The 18,109-nt window shown below is 41.5% G+C and overlaps 1 protein-coding gene across 2 annotated transcripts in view; it reads right to left on the bottom strand.

The window, feature by feature from the left end:
* The window catches only part of TULP4 (TUB like protein 4), a 146,165-nt gene extending 131,296 nt beyond the window's left edge, over positions 1–14,869 (bottom strand). For both annotated transcript variants that reach the window (XM_084283313.1, XM_084283314.1), the window contains exon 1: positions 14,805–14,869. The gene's annotated coding sequence lies outside the window, so the exon portion shown is untranslated. The remainder of the gene's footprint in view (positions 1–14,804) is intronic.
* Positions 14,870–18,109: the final 3,240 nt, after the last annotated feature.

Here is an 18,109-nt window from a genome sequence, read left to right as displayed (position 1 = left end):
AGCCTTATCAATTTTCAAAGCAAGCTTCTATAATTACATTGGTATGCCCTATGGAAACACTACTGGGTTTCTCATAGCAACCCTCAATGATTCAAGCAGCTAGCCCTGCTCTTCCCACAGCATTATTAATACTAGGAGCGCTTCACCCTTTTCCAGCAGCAGCAGAACAACTTTCTTTAAAAAAAATATTTCTCTGTCTCTATGTCAGGGCACTAGACATTTACTCTGAGAGCAAATGAGGCCTTACTATTATCTTTAATTACGATTTATCACAGCACTTCACAACAAAGTGACAGAGTACTGGCTTTTTAATTCTTAGTTTATTTTATTGCAGCACTTTAATTACACTCAAACAGCTCACTTTTTCACATTCTCCCATTATTTTTAAATAAAATGTTCTCCTAAATACACACCAAGTTCTGTAACATTTTCAGAACTATTTCATTTAAATTTGGCAGTGACATCTATTAATATTTCCTATCTTTTGGAATCCACCAGTTTACAGATGTTGAAGTTCCTCCTCCTTAAGTGACTACACAGCTGACATGGGACAGCAGAATTGCTGTTATCTATGGTAACTCAATATCTTTGTAATATCTCTTAAGGAGTATTTCTTTACAGCAAAATAGCAGCACATTCAGCATACAGCAAGGCAGGATTGCTTCTATAAGCCCTTTCTCAGCACTTACAATGTCTTGAATGAACACATTACAAAATCTTTTTAGCAATCTTGTAAGGTACTCGAGCATGATTTCTGTTGTAGCAGATGAAGGAACTAAAGGCACAGGCCTACCAGGAAAGCAAACTGTTCAAAGCAGCCAATGTCACAAAGATTTCTTAAATTCCAACACTCCCATGATCTATTCCAATCTGTTTTCCCAGATTTGGTTGCTCCTCATCCCTCTGCTTACTGCCTGTCTGACTCCTCCTTGGGCAGACTCAGCACCTTAAAACAACAGAAAATAAACATCTGAAAATAAAGTGAGGAGAATTAACTGAGCTAAGGGAGCTGAATCAACTCACTGAAGGGGCAGTTGAGCATCGGAGCTGCAGCAGGCAGGACCCACAGGACTTGGATGCGGGGAGACCTTTCAGAAACAGCACGATACTAGATCAGTTCAGCTGGACAGTGGACCTTCTCCAAGGGATGGAGATGGAGCATCTTCCTTAACACTGAAGTAGAAGACAGCATCAAAATAAGCAGCAAGAGTTTACTGTTACCGGCATCCAGCCTGTGCTATGACCCTGTCACTCAGTCAGAACAGTTTATCAGATGTTTTCCTGTTTCCATCTGGCTTCGAAACTTACCTGTTTTAGATTCACCGGAAAAGCCATAACCAACATTCTGCTTTTTGTTCTCCTGTTTAAAAATATCCATCAACATTTGGTGAAACACATTGTGTGCCAAAACGCTTCTCCTGCGGTTCACACTCAGGCCAGGTTAATTCAAAACGATTTACCATATCCACGTGTGGCTATTATTTCAATCATCAAGCAAGGAAACTTGATTTAAATATATAATTTTGATCCTGCATTTCTGCTCCTCTCTTTTCTGATGGAAAGCCTATTGCTAGATAGCAACCTTAAACGGATGCTGATTTGCAAATAAGCATAGCTTACACCCCACATTTGAGACTTCTTTTTGCTAACTGGAATGCCATTATGCATTCCCATTTAAGTAATTACATAATTTAAACACATTTATTCAGGTTGATAATTTTCACATTTGATGTTAATCAACAGTAAATGTTCCTTCCCATTTTCTGGGCCAGATGTTCTCTGAACTGCCATGTGGGTACCACTGACATACACCGTAGGCACACCCCTACCACTGGAAGCACACACAGAAACTCATGAGCATTACAAGACCCAGTCTAGAAGAAGAAATTACCACTGCCGACCATCAAATCAAGTCTCACCATGGATGCTGGTGGTAGGAAAAAAAAGTTGCAGTATTGTAAAGGATTACAGTGGAGGATCATTTTGCAAACTCGCAAGTGTCAGGTTGGTTTCAAAGGACAATACAATTCCATTTACACAAATCTTAATTTTTATGAGATTTAGACAATGTTACTTATAAACTAAAACTACATAGACATTTTGGATGCATATACCTTTGTTATGTTTTGCATTAAAAACTGAATTAAGTTTGGTTTTGTTTTGTCTTGTAACAACGGAAGCACTATCTTTAGCTAGTAGATGGAGGTGACTGTTTCTGGACACCACATCCCTAACAGAACTACTAGATCTCAACATCACATTTCATTTTTGCTACACTTTTAAAACAAGCCTTTTCACACTTTCTCATTTTGAAGAAAAAAATTCACAAAAACTACACTGAAATAAACACACAATTTTCTGTCTGTGCCTACTGAAGAAAATCTGTTGCAAGCTGATGTGCCCCTTCAGCAACCTGAATCCAAATATTTACCCCACGATTCCCCTCATTTTGGTGATCTGATATACTTTAAAAATTCAACAAAAAATAGTCAAGCAATACATAGACGTCATACTTCTTAGCAAAGCTATTTTAATTAAATTTAATGACTTATGCTAAAGGCTAAATTTACTGCAAAACTTGGATATAAATTAACACTTAGAATACATGTATTTCTGTATCCCTTCTTAGCTGCTCTGCAAATGCCCTCTAACATATCCTAAAGAAAAATAAAATGAAAGAAGTTTGGACTACAAAAAACTCCTCTTCCATTTAGGACACAGAACTGCATTGCCACCACAACACAAAAAGGTTCTCAATCTCAGTTTAAAAGCTGGCAACAAAGATAAGGCTGAGCTAAAAAGCCAAACTCTGAAGTGAACTGTACGAGACACAGGCACAAATTCTCTCCTAATGAATCAGCAGTGGAGTGGTGATAGTCTCCACCAGGTACAGCAGGAAAAGAAATATCAGACTGTCACAGCCAGACTTCAGCACAATTTGTCTGCTAAAGGGCTTTAGACAGATTAGTGTGTTTTTTTTTGTTTGGGTTTTGATTAGTTCTGTTTGTTTGTTTTTTCTGTTTAAACCAGGAAGGGAGAAATTCTTCACATCTCAAACCTCAGCATATGCACAGTTTCACATGGATGAACATGGCATCAACATCACTTTTGTCAGACACTTAACAGAGAGGCCAAGCAGAAATTGGTATTTCCACCTTCTCCCCCAACCCCAAATCAAAGCAATCTACTTGCACAAACACAAGAAGAAAAAATTTAATTATTTGTCCAGCTCTGCAGTGTCATGTGGCAGCAGTAAGGCCAATCTTTAGAAGCTGGCTCCAACCTGAGCAGTGACTAATCTGCTCCCTTCCCGCAGAGATCAGGTCACAGCATCACCCATCAGGCAGCGCCCGATGAGCCAGAGGGAATCCCTCAGAGGACAGCAGAGGCACAAGGAGCAAGTTTCCTTCTGGGGCAATAAATTAAGGCCATACAGGGAGCAAGCAGGTGCCTGTTGTAGAAGAGTAGGATAAAAAGATGAACACATGGGATTTATGCCATCTTGTTTTGAAGCCATGGTGCTGAAGCTCTGAATCAGACTTCAGGCATGGTATCAGTTTCCTGGGCTGAGTAAACATGCCAAGAGCACATACTACACTGTCATCTGCCACCTAATATAAGGGATGATGCATTAGCTTCCTAGGGATACGGGTGGGGAAAAAATCTGTGCCCTTCATTCTAGCAACAACATTTAGAAGACGCTCTTACACTCAAAGAAGTAAAAACAATCAAAATTATTGAAGCAATTTTTATGAGCGTGCCAATGAAATGTTAAATCACCTGACATGAGGAATGACATGTTCATAAAATCCAGCAAGATAATCCTGTCTTGATAAATGAGACACTTTACATTCATATAGGGAGATGGCAGTATGTTATTAGGGGGAAAAAAAAAAAGCAAAACAGAGATAAAATACTGATGAAACAATTAAGATGGCAGTGATTCCTTCCATGTTATTTAAATAAAGACCCAACTGATAGAAGTATACAATGTGTTTGCTTTAAAAAATGAACACAAATTGCAAACACCTGAAAGGAGACTTATCCTCGTGCTAGATTCTTTCCAGGCACTTTCCAGAATCACTACAATTCTATGATTTTTGGCTATCGCTGTAATCATATACCACAGCTGGGGCCAGGGGAACAGGACAGAACCAAAAAATACCTCTTCTCAAACAGTATGCCCGTCCCAGCTCCAAAACTCCATATAATGAATATCTTAATTTAATTTTAATTTTTGTACAACACATACATGCACCAAAAACCAGCAGTGGAAAGTACGAAATTACCTTTACAGCTGATCAAGGCATAGGTTCAGCAAAACATCTTCCCACATGCTCAAGGTCCAAACACGCTTGGATACTGATGATTTTGCTCATAACCACAAAGAACCACAATGTTTGTCTGAAGGATGCTCTGACTACCATATACTATACAAAATGAACTTCCATAATACTGAGGATCTAACAAGCCACTTGTAATAAACTTTCCTTTTCTGGCTGATAAGGAAGGCTGCTATACTGCAGCAATTTCAGGCTTTCCTCTGGCATCACGTTAAAGAGGCAACTGTCCCAAGGCAGACTTAAACTTATCACCAGCATGAGAGAATGTCTTGTTGATAATTAGACTCATCACCAAGGACTTCAAAATTTAGAGGACAAAATCAAACAGACTAAACAAATTACTCTAAGAAAATTTAAGCCTTTTCTTACTTTGTTTGTAAATATCAGAAAAAATATGCAGAAGATATTCCACGTGAATGGATGCTCGGGCAAACAGCTCTCCAAGTTTGAAGTATCATAACGTTTCCTAAGCCTCTGATCCTCCAAACAACACAGAGTGGGGGATATCTGCATATTAAGTGTGAAAACCTCAATACGAGAAGAGATATCAGGATTTTCAGAGCAGCAGATATATATATCTGATATCTCTTCTCGTATTGAGGTTTTCACACTTAATATGCAGATATCATATATATATATATATATATACATAGTCAAAACACTACTCAGACAAAAACATACTCAGACTAAGTCAACAGTAGAGTTCTGGGCCTGAAATTTTCCAAAACACTGAACAAAAGGTCCTTGGCTGTCAGTTCACAGCAAGCGTGCTGCAAAGTGCACTAGATATCTTACTGTTGCCCAATAAGCTGTGCGCTTCTGAGAGTTGTATTTGGTATGGAAACCAGCATCTCCCACGGGTTTTTATTACTCCTCCCTGTTAGCACTTATCCATACTTTAGAATGGACAGCTTTGAAACATCCCACAAGAAAAGCTTGAAAGAGAAGACTGAAGTGCTACAGTACAGGCCACCTAACAAACATCAGAGTACAGACAGCAAAAGCCTTCACCAGTACCACTCTGAGGAACAATGCACAGTATCAATAGCACAGCCACGGGAGCTTGTCCTGAAAGAAAATCTCAAAAATGCAGAGGGACAAGGCGAGAAACATGACAGGGGTATCATCTTTTGACAAACTCAAGCCCCTGAGAGAACCCTGAATTCACACAGCTATTCAAAGAAGGCAAGTAAACCTCTGAAGAGTGAGAGAGTAAGTCTCCCAAAAAACAGAAGGGAAAAAAAAGAGGTAAACAAGACACCTTACAAAGACTGCAGGCAAGCAGCTCAAGGCAAGACACCCAGGAAGCCTCGCACCACAATCTGAAAAACCTAGCAAGGAAAATTACCGTGAGAGAACTCAATTTTGTTTCTCCCATTTCTACACAAACATCTGCAGTGAAACACTGATAAGTCTCAAAACGAGAGGCAAGGACCTCCTTGCCTTCTCTTACTCCTCTCCACGACTTAGGGAATTTTGTCTTTGCGTTGTTGCCTTCAAGTGCAATTCTCCTTTTTGCAGGGTCTCTACCTGTAACTGAATGAAGGAAAACACAAACATATCAAAAGAACAAAAATATCAAACCTAATAATACGTGACTACATGACAGAACAAGCATCACACCCGGATCATGAATTTAAGTCTAATGACAATAGAAAATCCCATAATTACTCTCTTAGAAGGGAGGAAAGGCAGGTTGGGGATGCAAAAAACACAACACTGCTTCCACTAACACCCAACTCCTTCACATAAATGCAGACAGTCCCATTTAGAAGCTTAGGCTACATAACCTTAATGCTTAATTCTGGCCCTAACCTATCTATGATAAAGATAAAATGTATTTCACATATCATACACAGTACTATTCAAACATAAATCTGAGGCATAATAGCTGAGTAAATATTAAAGAAAATTGCTACAGGAATTAAAGAGTCTGTCCTCCAGAAACAATGCTAAGCAGGTACGATGAGATTTTTCAAGCAAAGAGCATCCCTGCTTTATTCGTTCTGTTTCAGCAAACACAGACATCACACAAGAATGGTGAAAAATGAAACACTCCTTACCCAAAAACCTGTGGCCAAAAGGCATCTCTATGGATAAAAAGAAGTTGAATAGTCAACAACCGTGTTTCCTACTACACAGGAGAGAGAAACGCACTAAGCTGCCCAATCAGCCCTTCTGTCACAAGCACACCCTTGCCAAGGAGGGATCATACAGGCTCATCACTGCTGCCACCCAGGGCTCACAACACACTGCATTTCATTTAGAGACAGTCCTTGATTCGCTATCTGCTACAAACAGGTGGAGGAGTATTTCAACTACAGTAGTGCTTTAGCAGAGATGTCTGGTTATGCCTCACACTGGATGCGTTTTTTGGCCAGTCTTTTCCAAATAATCATTACTTCACAGAATCATCGCTCTGTCTGATGGTTTACAGACAGTAAGAGACGTCGTGCAAGCTCACAATCCCAAGAATCACCAAGAAAGAAAGGAAATAAGGAGTTGCATAACGGTATTTATAGCTCACCCTCTCATATTTTTTCCACCTTTTTTTAACCTTTACCCAGCCTATTCATCCTCAGCTGAGTCAGTGTTCAACTTGTGTCCAACTATGTGGTGGTTTCTTTTAACATGACCCTGAACATTACATCTTTTATCCAGTGTCCTGAAAGTGCTATGCTAGCCTCAGTGATCCTAGGAGAAGTAAGAAACCAACATTATTCTAATAGCATACAGCTGAATAAAAGACAATTAAGCACCTCAAGGCAATACAGCAGCTCATGACAGAACTGGGAGAAAAGCAGTCCCAGGCTGCCGCTGTAACCACCAACAATGGACAACAGAAAATAAAACCCAAATGTAACTGGCAACTTCAAATAACACAGGTTCATTAAAAAAAAAAAAAAAGAAAAAGAAAAAACACTTCATCAGAATGCTGTTCCACATGGGATTGCAGTTGCTTTCTAATACATTAGATTTATGTGGCAGCAACCTCTTGCAGCCTGCCTTTGGCTTCCCAGTCACAAGACTGCTCCATAAACAGCAGGCAAGCAGAGGCAGCGCCTCGGACATAGCCCAGGAATGACTGGAATACCTGAGGTTATCTGGCAGATAAGCGGGGCTTCCCCTACACAAACGGCTCTGAAATCTGATTCAGAGGACTCACACACTTATCTATTATGAAGGCCTGGGTAAGACCCAAAAGTCATTAGGATGTCTCAAACGAAGGTAAAACTCACCATCGTTAAAATTAAGTGAAAATAGGACAGGACCCTTCTCTAAAAATAGATCTCGCTCTGCAGCCAAGTCTGTGTGCATGCAATTGTTATTTATTTCTAAGCTGGGACAACTTTCCAGCTAGATCCTTAGATCAGCTAACATAATGAGGTGTTCTGAAACAATATGAGATTTCTTTCCCGACTGCATTTGCTATAAAGATGTAGAAGAAACAAGGAAGCAATTATAAAACATATTCTCTCCTAGCATAACGCAAAACTGTAAATTTCAATGGAAGGAAACCATGAAATGGGGTCAGAACTCTTAACCAGAAAGATGGGAAGAAATTGTCCTAATCAGCGAAGAAAAAAAAAAAAAACAAAAAACACCACAAAACACAAGAACAAGCTCACACGCACATAGCCTAAGGACACAAGCTCAGAAGTCACATACTCTTTAGTACATTCTCTGGTGCTTTCCCAATTCCACCTGCATCTTCTCAGGTCTAATTTTATCAAGCGTTACCACCCTATGTATGGAAAAATGCAGTCAACAATGTAATTTGGGGTAATCAAAAGGGAGACAGAACTGAACATTATCAGCACTTAAAGATCTTTCATTGAATGCTTTCACACTAGTCCTGCCAGCAAAAAAGGCAGTAAAGCAAGCCTCTTAAAAAATATTCCAGGGGAGAATTCCAAGAGCTTGTGTAAGCGTTAGGCTCAGAAAGCAATGAAATCTTCATCTACATACCCAACAAATCACAGCAGAAGTAAACACCAGTGAAAACAGACAGTTCCACATCAGTTCGGACACTCAGTCATCAGGTGATATTTGTCAAAACTGTGACAATGCAGCTGGAGGCTAATCAGTACAACCCAAATCCTCACGACGCATCTGTTCCATTACATCTTTCCTTTCTAAAACCTTACGAGTAAAAGATCTTCTCCTGGAGACTCATTCTAACAAGCAGGTTATCACTTCCCACGCAAAGGTCCCGTGATTGTTTTAGGAGTGCTCATTCTCTGCCCAACATGAAGAAAACAGGCTGTTTCCATCAATGAAGACTCTCGTTTTTCACTCTCATCCTTGGACAAGAAGGAAGAACACATTCAAATGCAAACCAGAGAACAAAGCTTTCCCAGTATTTCTAGAGCTTCAATAAGCAATACTATTTTAAAACCAGCAAGAGCTCGTTCCGTCGCTGCAACACTAGACAATCAAATCACAAATACTTTTTCTCCAAACCAAGTAGAAGTTTCCTCACACCAGAAGCATTTACACCACATTCCAAAGGGGAAAAGGGATGAGTGAATTAAGTCAAGTGTTCAACCTCCCGATGACAGCGACTAAAGACTCTTGCATCCTGTGAAAACAGGGCACTATCTTTTACGAAATCTTGAAGCATTACTGGTCACTTTTAGCCCAGAACAACCACTGTGCTGGCCATCTGCTCTGTATATTACTAACTACAATTGCAAAACTCCCCAACAGGGCACTGAAAGCAGAACTATGATGAGACTTCCCAATATAATCTTCTCACTCACCTCCAGTGCTGTAACACTGTTCTTACGTCAGTGGTCTCTCAGTTCTCCCCTCTGAAGAAAGAACAATTTCCAAGCCAGTTTCTTTATTAATAAAAAAGAAGTGCTTGATCTTCTGGAAATGTAAGAGGGGAGCTAATATTGTACAGGCACTAGTACTGAACTCAAGGCATATGTTTTTAGACAGTGTACTTTCCTCGATCTTACCACAGTGAAGACTTCCAAACCCCCAAATTCTCTTTGCAACCCTGGGAACAATGTATATTGGATTTAATATATGTTCCACAGAGGTATTCTACTGCTATAAAGAAAGCAAGAATAGCTCCTCAGCAGGTTGGCAAAATCTGGAAGGAATCCACCTCTGAGAGGTCTGTAACTCAGAGGAAGATGACTTAATCACTTAATCCTATGATTTGTGTTTGCTTTTAATAGAGCCCTGTTGCTGCACAGATTTTTTTTTGGTTCACAGAAACAGACTATTCTTGCTCGAGGTGGCCTATTATCATAATAGGGCTTGCTATAGGTATCTTTAGAAGAACCACATCTCTTCTCCCATTTTTATCTGCACTTTGGAAAAGCTGCAAACGGTTCCAAATCTCATACTAGTAACATAAGCTTCTTCAATTTTATCCCTTGATCATTCATCCAAGACAGCAGATTTTCACTGCATAGCTTCCCATGTCTTTATAAGATTCAAATGCATTTATTTAAATCTCTCTCCTAGAATTCACCTACCTTTATTGCTTCATCTAATTAATTTTGCAAAGAGTTCCCAGACAATAGGAGCCATTTTCTATTCCGACACATTAAAAAATAAGAACACAGTGCCTTAAGGATCTCTGCCTTAAGGCATCAATGAAAAGATCCTTCAAGATCTACTAACAAACACCAACAATGAAGAGGAGGAAGGAAAAATCCAAGCCAGGGATAAGTTCACATCAAACAATGAAGGTGCTAGGAAGTCTCCAGAGCAATCTAAGCCTGGAACAAACAAATCAAATCCAAACAGCGATTTACATCATTCTTTCTTTACAAATGAAGTAAAAATTCAAGTAATGACTACCAGGAACGAGCCATTTCATTACATACTGTTCTGTTTCCAAATTATTCAGGAATGCCTTATTTTGGGAGGATGACTGAGGATAAAAGAAAAATATGCATAAATTCACAAATATTAAAAGCTAAATGATTAAGTACCAAATCAGAGACCCCTAACCTATATCCTGCTAGAAGCTGGTGATACTTCCTTCAGATACCCAGCTACCTGCATGCCCCAGGATACTTTTCCCTAGGCATCTGCCATCCTCCACTGTTAAAAACCAAGGCACTGATGTAGAAAACACCTTTGGTCTGAGCTCATATGCTGTTCTTTGGTCCGTATTTCTATGCACGGGAGAAAGGAAGGTAAAATATCTAAAGCTGCTTCAACACCTACACTGTTCAATTCCCTCATTTCCAAACACTATGTAGGGCACTTGTATGGCAGCCAAGATATTTATACAGCAGCAGTTCTTAATATACTTACATCACTCATGAGAGCAGGGGAAGACACCACAAATATATAACTCTTCCTCCTTCTCCCTTAGCTGAAATCACTCCCCCTTTCAAGTTTTACTTAACACCTAAAATAGCTTTCTGAGTAACATTTCTGATATTTTTATACAACGTTAACTATTATCCACAGCCTATCTTGTCTGCAACAGCGGGTTCGTGTTAGTCAACCTCCCTTTCATGTATTTTAGCCAGATATTAGACAGGTAGATCTTTGGGGTTGTGTTTTGGTTTTCAGTTATTTATAAATGTAAGGATTTCCTAGAGGTCACTCCACCATGCCACTGAGACAGGGAGACCTGTTCTTTATTGAGGACAGGCAGTGGGAACATTACAAGTGAAATTTAGGTGCCCGGCAGCTCAGGGCTCCCACTGTGCAGACACCCCCCAACACAAATATGAGCACGTGTAACCCCTCATGCTGCCCCCTCCCAATTTAAGCACCCTGTCAGCTGAGGTCTTTTTCCAACTAAGAGCCTCCTGCAGACTGTGACCCACCGCAACCACAGTGGGCAACCAACCTCTGCTTTTCGCAATGACTTTATTCCTGCTTATCTTCCCACGCACTTCTTCGACAATATTTTTAGTATACATGCAAAACATCTCTTTTGTTTCATGCTGTATCCAGCACTCATTAGTCCTTCCTACGGTTTTCATCAGCTTAAATGGTGCCAAGTAACACCAGGAAAGTATTTGCAGTAATTTTCTTCAAATGGCTAGGTGAATAGATGTGTTTGGCCTTCCTCTAAATTTTACTTTGCAATTATTATTCAAACTAATGAATGAGATATTTGAAGATTTTATTTAGAAATCAGTTTAGGTGTCAAGATATTTGCTTTGGCAAATATTTAATGAGAAGAACGTCTTCAAAGGAGAGGAATCTATTTCATCACATGTGCAAAGCAAAAAAGACAAACGACAGGACAGACTGACAGTAGTACTGAGAAGCGCTAAATCTCTTATATTCTAATAGGAAAGTTAATCTTCAAATGCATCTTTTGCAAAAAGTGTTCTGCACTAGACAAGGACATTGGGGAGGATTTGAACCCAGGAAACTAGGAGAGCATACGACTCCCAGCAGGATCTGCTAGCTCTGAAACTGTGCGGGAGGCAACATTCACAAACGAACCAGGACCCCCATGCCATGCAAGCAGCTCGGATTTCCAGTGGGAAGTTCTCCAGAGCAGCTCCGATGTACTATAGCCATATGTAGGATTTGATGAGCAGCTGAGGAGCACTAAGGGCTTTTGTAGGTATAAGCACAAAGTGAAAACTATTACTATAGACCATTTAAAAGATATTAAACTTTTAAGTACTGCAAAATGGTGTAAACAAAGGCATTAGTTAAAAATAACACAGAAATAACCGATCAAGTATACAAGCAAGGATGAAAATAACGGTCCCACACACCCAAGAGCAGAGATGCTGGGTCACAAAATGAAAACTAAAATACACAGAAAAGTTTCCTGTTGGAAACTGGAGCTCTTGGAACTTTTCCCCCCCACCTCAAGTAATCTGAATCCATGCAGATTTAATGAGTCTAGATCCCACTCTGCCTACAAGCAAGCCCTGTTTGGACATGGAGTCAACTGAAATCACTGATGGCACCTATAAGGCCGTCCACAGATGTTTCCTTACAGTAGAGAAGCCATAGTCCCCCATTAACAAAGGATCTAGAGCTTAGACCCAAGTTACATAACTATTGTTTTGGGATAGGATCACAAGGAGTTCCCATCCAAATAAAACAATAACACTTCCAATATCAACTCTTTTGTATATTTCCTAACTTATGCTTTTTTTCCCTAAATGACAATGCTTTTATTGTCTTGCATTAGAGCACAAATGAATGGTTTTCTGCTCTATTTAAGAAACCATCGAACTAGTATAGGGGATCTAAAGTCTTAAACTTAACTGCATATTAAAATGCACCCATAATATAATTAATGATAATAATCTGCACACTGAAATTGGTAGACATAGTTGGAAAACAATTTTAGAGTGCGTACCTTGGACCTCTAGTACCAGAGGTTTGTTCTGCTACCAGATGCATTACAAAAAAATAGGGCACTTAAGCAGAAGAAATCCAGTCCCAAAAAATAAATAAATGCGAGATTCCAAATCACTGTGCCTGACCAGCTCTGCACGTTGAAGAGGAAGGAAACCACAAAAATAGGAAGATTCTGGCTACACAAAATCCCCACACCTGCCTCTTTCTAATAGGTATCAAAAGGCATCTGTACAAACCCTCTTTGCAGCCACGCTCTGTGGAACTGGAAGGCATGCACCACGATTACTTTGAGCATCTGAACCGAAACCTACCCCAAATCATTCTCTAACTCAGCAATGAATTTGGTTAAGTCTTCTGCAGAGTCTCTTCTGAGATTAAGCAGAGATGTCTGCTCTACTTAAAGCACAGGCTTAGCTCCCAGCCTTGGTATGGAAGGTACAGTATGAAATGACCTCAGGTGTCATTAAGAAGAAAAAAATACAACACAAATGTGAGTTTATCATTTTTTGTGATAAAGAAATCTGATTTTATTGTTCGACCTTTTTATAGGGTTTCTTAGAGCAATCATAGGCAGACGATGATCTCTTTATGAGCACTAGATAAGACAAGAATAATTACCCTCAGATAAGAAAAGAATAATTACACTGAATTCTTTCGTGAGGTGTTTTGAGACCTACTAATGAAAAGTACTTTTAAAAGCTGTGTATTTTAAGTATGCTTAATAATTACATAAAACAGTACTGCTTTTTCCTAGAGGCTAGTTATAAACAAAATTACTTTTGTTTGGAAGTTCAGCAGAACCAATCATTTCTGTGATGAAAATGTCATTCAGCGAGGTAAGGGAAGTTACGTTGCAACAATTTTCTTGCTAGAAACCTACAAGAGAACCACTTAAATCCGTTCATCATCTTACTGATACAATACATTGAATAAACAAGCCATCCTGAACTCAGTTCACAAAATGAGTGGGCTTTTTTAGAACAGATAAATATTTGAAGGGTTTTAAACATCTGTTGACTAGGTGAGAACAAATTCCACAGGCTGTTGCTGGAGGCAGCAATGCATTGTACCAAAAAAAAATAAAAATAAAAATCCTCTTTCCATGAAAGTCATTCAGTTTGAGTCAGTCAACAGTTCGAGCTGTCGGTTTTCCAAGATGTTTTCAATTCTTAAAATGTCTATCCACACGCACACCTGTTACCTTCACCTCAACCCCACAAACACCGACAGCCACCTCCTGACAAAACCCCACTGGAGGTTGGGGGAAAAACACAATTTCTTCAAACAACTCTACCTCACTTGACATTCACGTTGCCTATGAAGAACGAACGGGGTCCACTCGTGCAAATCCTCCTTGTGAGAGCCGGCAGCAGGCTGGGAGCTGCTGGCAGGGAGGTGTTTCTCCAGGATCGGGTTGTTAGCCGGCGTCCCTAGGGACCACCGGGATTTTGCTATCACGGAAAGACCCGTGATGGCATTATCGAAGCAGCCTGACCAGAAATGTGGATGTAATGAGGAATCTGTTCTGTTAATACGATTTTTAAACAGAAATTGAGTATTTAAGGTTAAACAGAAGTAGTTAAAGGTGAGTGGCTCTTATAATCGTCTTCGAAGGTGTCAACAGCGTGGGAAAAGCCCCGCTTTCCTGAGCAAGTTTTTGCAGATTCCGTGCAGGTCCTTGCCGCTCTGCCTTCCCCTAAAGGGCCGTTTTAGGCTGCAAACCCTCAATTTCGGGGCTGCCTTTCGCAGCCAGCCATTAGGAAGCGGCTTCACCCCCCAGCCCTCGCTCCCACGGCGCTCTTACCTAACCCGGCCGGGCAGATCTCAACTGGCGCCTCGGGGAGCGGCTACAGCGGCACCAGGGGCCTCCCCTTCTCCTTACCGAAACCCCTGCAGGCACCGGGGGGTACCGGGGATGGGGTTTAGCGGCGATATAGGGGGATATGGGGGTGCAGGGGGTGTACCGGCGGCCCGCCGCCCAGCCCGGCGCGGCCGTTGCCGTTACCGTTGCCGTTACCGTTAGGGTGCCGTTAACGGCCGAGCCCCCCGCCCGCCACCGGCTGCCCTCCCGGGGCCGCCCACCGGAACAAAAGGACGGCAGCTGCGGAGCCGCCCGCAGCGGCGGCAGCCCCCCGTGCTCACCTCAGAGGCGGTGGTCGTGCTGGTGGCGGTGGCGGCGGCGGGGACCGCTCGCAGCCCCGGGCCCCCTCCCGTCCCCGTCCCGTCCCGTCCCGTCCCCGCCCCGCGCCCGCCCGGCTCCGTCTCTCGCCGCTCCCGGAGCGGCGGCGGCGGCGGCGGCTGGGCCCGGCTCCCCCGCCACGTGACCCCGCCGTCACGTGAGCCCGCCCGGCCCCGCCCCTCCGGCCCGGGCATGGGGGGGCGCCAAGCTGAGGGGCCGCCGAGGCCCAAAATGGCGGGCGCGGGGCCGCGGCTGGGAGCAGGGCGTTGGGAGCAATGTTTAGCAGGAGGGGGGCAGCTGCCACACGCGGCCCAGCGGGTCGGGCCCTGCAGCTGAAGGCAGGCTTGTTGGGGAGCTGGGACTCCATTTCCCAGGGTGCCAGCACGGGCAGCGCCCGCCCGTGAGCTGAGGAGAGCCCGGGCCCTGGGCGACCGCCGCCACAGCTGCCACAGGAGCAGCGACCAAGGGGATACGCCCTGACCGGCAGGCTTAAACGGGCTGTTCTGGTGCTCAGCGTGAAATTCTGAGGGGATAAAAACACTTATTGCTATCACTGGGTTGTTTATCAGCTCTTGGGTTTAACTGAAGCCATCCGTGCTTTAGGTCGTGAGTCTGTCATGAGCCTCAGGCTTTTAGGTAATAGACACTAGAAGTGTCACCAAGAGGTTTCCAAAACACGACTACAGCTTTAACCGCCTTTGTATTCCCATCCTCTTCCCCAGCAGCACAGGAACTGCTGCATCCAGTAACTGTGCTGCCCGTTAGTCTCTACCCTCAGCTGTGTCAGAAGTCCTCTGCAGCTGGGTTCAAAAATCACAGGAGAAAGCTCTTCTTGGTATTTATTCACCAGCCACCATAAACTATGATCATGACTTTGAGTGCTACCTCGCAGCGTTCCTACCCATCCTGTACCCTAGTACACACTGAGGACTGAAAGAAAATACACAGGAAGGAAGCTTGACTATCTCACCATCCCTGGAGCTCATGCCATCAACATAATACCTTCTTTTTCCAAAACCAAATTCACACAGATGTGCACAAGTCTCTGGAACAAGAACCAGAGGCTATGTTTAAACCTTGCAACAGGGGAGCAATGCCCCATATTTTTTCCTCTGCATGTAGGAGTCAACAAGTCCTGATTCCAGATCAGGGAGGGACTACAGCACATGCGGAAACAGAGTAACAGCAAGCTCAAATAAAGTCCTTGATTGGCAGGACTCTAACCCAGGAGTATCCTTGCAGTTCAGAAATGCCCTCAGCTTCCAAAGCAAAAACAGAAGACAAAAACTGTAATGTTTATAGAAGTGCATTGAAGAGTTTCACAGACAGTCTTGGTCACTGCTTCAAACACAAATTACTCATAATTTTTCCACGTGAAAACTTAACTCATTTTTATTTGTTTTATACACTGACTCTAAAAGGCACTTTCCATTTGATGTAACTAACCTCACATTTTTCCCTCTATCAGAGGGGAATGAATGGATCAGAGAAGGAAACAGGTCAGCCTGCCTGGGCAGGTCCCCCAGAAGAGGAAGGATTTTCTCAGTAGCTGAGAATAGCCAGGCTGACTGGCAATTAACCAGAGCCTCCAGTTGACTGGCATTTGCTCTTGTTTCCTCCTGCTGCATTTTCATTGTAGAAGCAGTTCCATCCTTCCACGTGCATTTTTTTCCCTCTTTGAGGAGCTTAATGTAACTGGAACAGGGAAAACAAGATACCATCCCAGGATACTGAAAGAACTGATGCATTACAAGGAGCAACAGTTTTGGTTTTGTTTTTTTTTTTTAAACCAAGTGTGCCAACCCTAGTATATATAAGAGAAGACATTGTGCCTGTATTCAGGAAAGGGAACAACGAGGGCAAATTCAGAATTATTTATCTGGTTTAAATGGCACATAAGGATTTGAAAAAACATTTTGCAGGGAAGAACAAGACACTTCAGTAAACGGGAAAAAGAGGCAATGTACACTGATTTGCATAGAACTGCAGCCTTTGTATGTTTGTTTCTACTAAACAAGGTAGATATATTCATGTATATATCTTAACTCAGCATTTGAAATGGTGAGTTTAATTAAATTTAAGAGATGAGGATTAGTATAGATGGCAAGGAAGAGAAACTAGTAAGGATGGTAGTGGATTGTGCTCAAAAGAAAGCAGACTGAAGAGATGCTACAGAGTCCCTGAACAATCAACCATAATACTGTTCAGTTTAATAGTTGTTAGTTGACCTTAGAGCAAAAACACGAGTATGCCAATAAAATTTGCTGATGAGACGAACCTGAGGAGAAACAAAACAGATTAGAATCAGAATATGTATCAGAAAAGAATAGATGGCACATAGAAGCAGACTAATAAAAAAGGGATAGAATAGGAGTACAGAGTTCAAAACCATGAATTTAAGGACTTTAATGTGTTAATTTTAAACTGAAAGCATCAGCTGAAAAGAGAAGACAAGAAAAAATTGTATCTGCCCGGCCCGTCAATAACAGAATATCCATGAGGCGTCAATCTGAAGAGATCGAGAAAAAGGACAATACTCCCAGGGGAGTATCAATTGAGTTTTTTTCCAAGAGAGATCTGGAATATAAATGCTGTCGCACTGGTACTGTGAAGACATCACCTAAAATACTGCATACAGTTGTGATCACTGGTACTGACGAAATATAAATTAAACCTGAAATGCACACAGAGAAGGGCCAGGAAAGACAGACATGATTCTGTCTATATATTACTCTATTAAGTCGACACTATCTATTTTTTGCCTATTTCATTTGCTACATCAGCTTAGCACCCCTAAGTTTAGTATTATGAAACCCTAGTTGAAAGTAAGACCTTTGAATATTAAAAAAAAAAAAAGTTATATTAATAACTTTCTCAGCAAAGCCCACATTAAAGTATTAAAATAAATAGCAGCTGATTGAAGTGATTCTAAAGTCCCTACACTTCTCAGACAAGTGCTTTCATGGCTGACAAATTTGTATGTTTTTTAAGCTTAAATTGACAGAAAACCATATCATATTTACAGATTCTGCAAAACTTCATATCATTTCAAAGTGTGGTCTCACAAGTAGTCCAAGAAGATGGCACAGCAAAATTTAACCAATCCTTTTTTCCCAAATTCAATGTTGACAACATTGAAGTACAAAACCAGAATTCATTAAAAATATGGAAGAGTAAGAGAGAAGTCATCAAAATACTCATATAAGATATCAAAAGGTGTTAAGCACCACAGTTATAGCAACAGTTTATCACCAAAGCCCAAAATAAC

The sequence above is a fragment of the Netta rufina genome, assembly GCF_964035555.1.
Source record: "Netta rufina genome assembly, chromosome: 3".
In the NCBI taxonomy this organism is placed as follows: domain Eukaryota; kingdom Metazoa; phylum Chordata; class Aves; order Anseriformes; family Anatidae; genus Netta; species Netta rufina.
The sequence above is the reverse complement of the archived record's forward strand: the minus strand, read 5'-3'. Positions and strand labels throughout refer to the sequence as shown.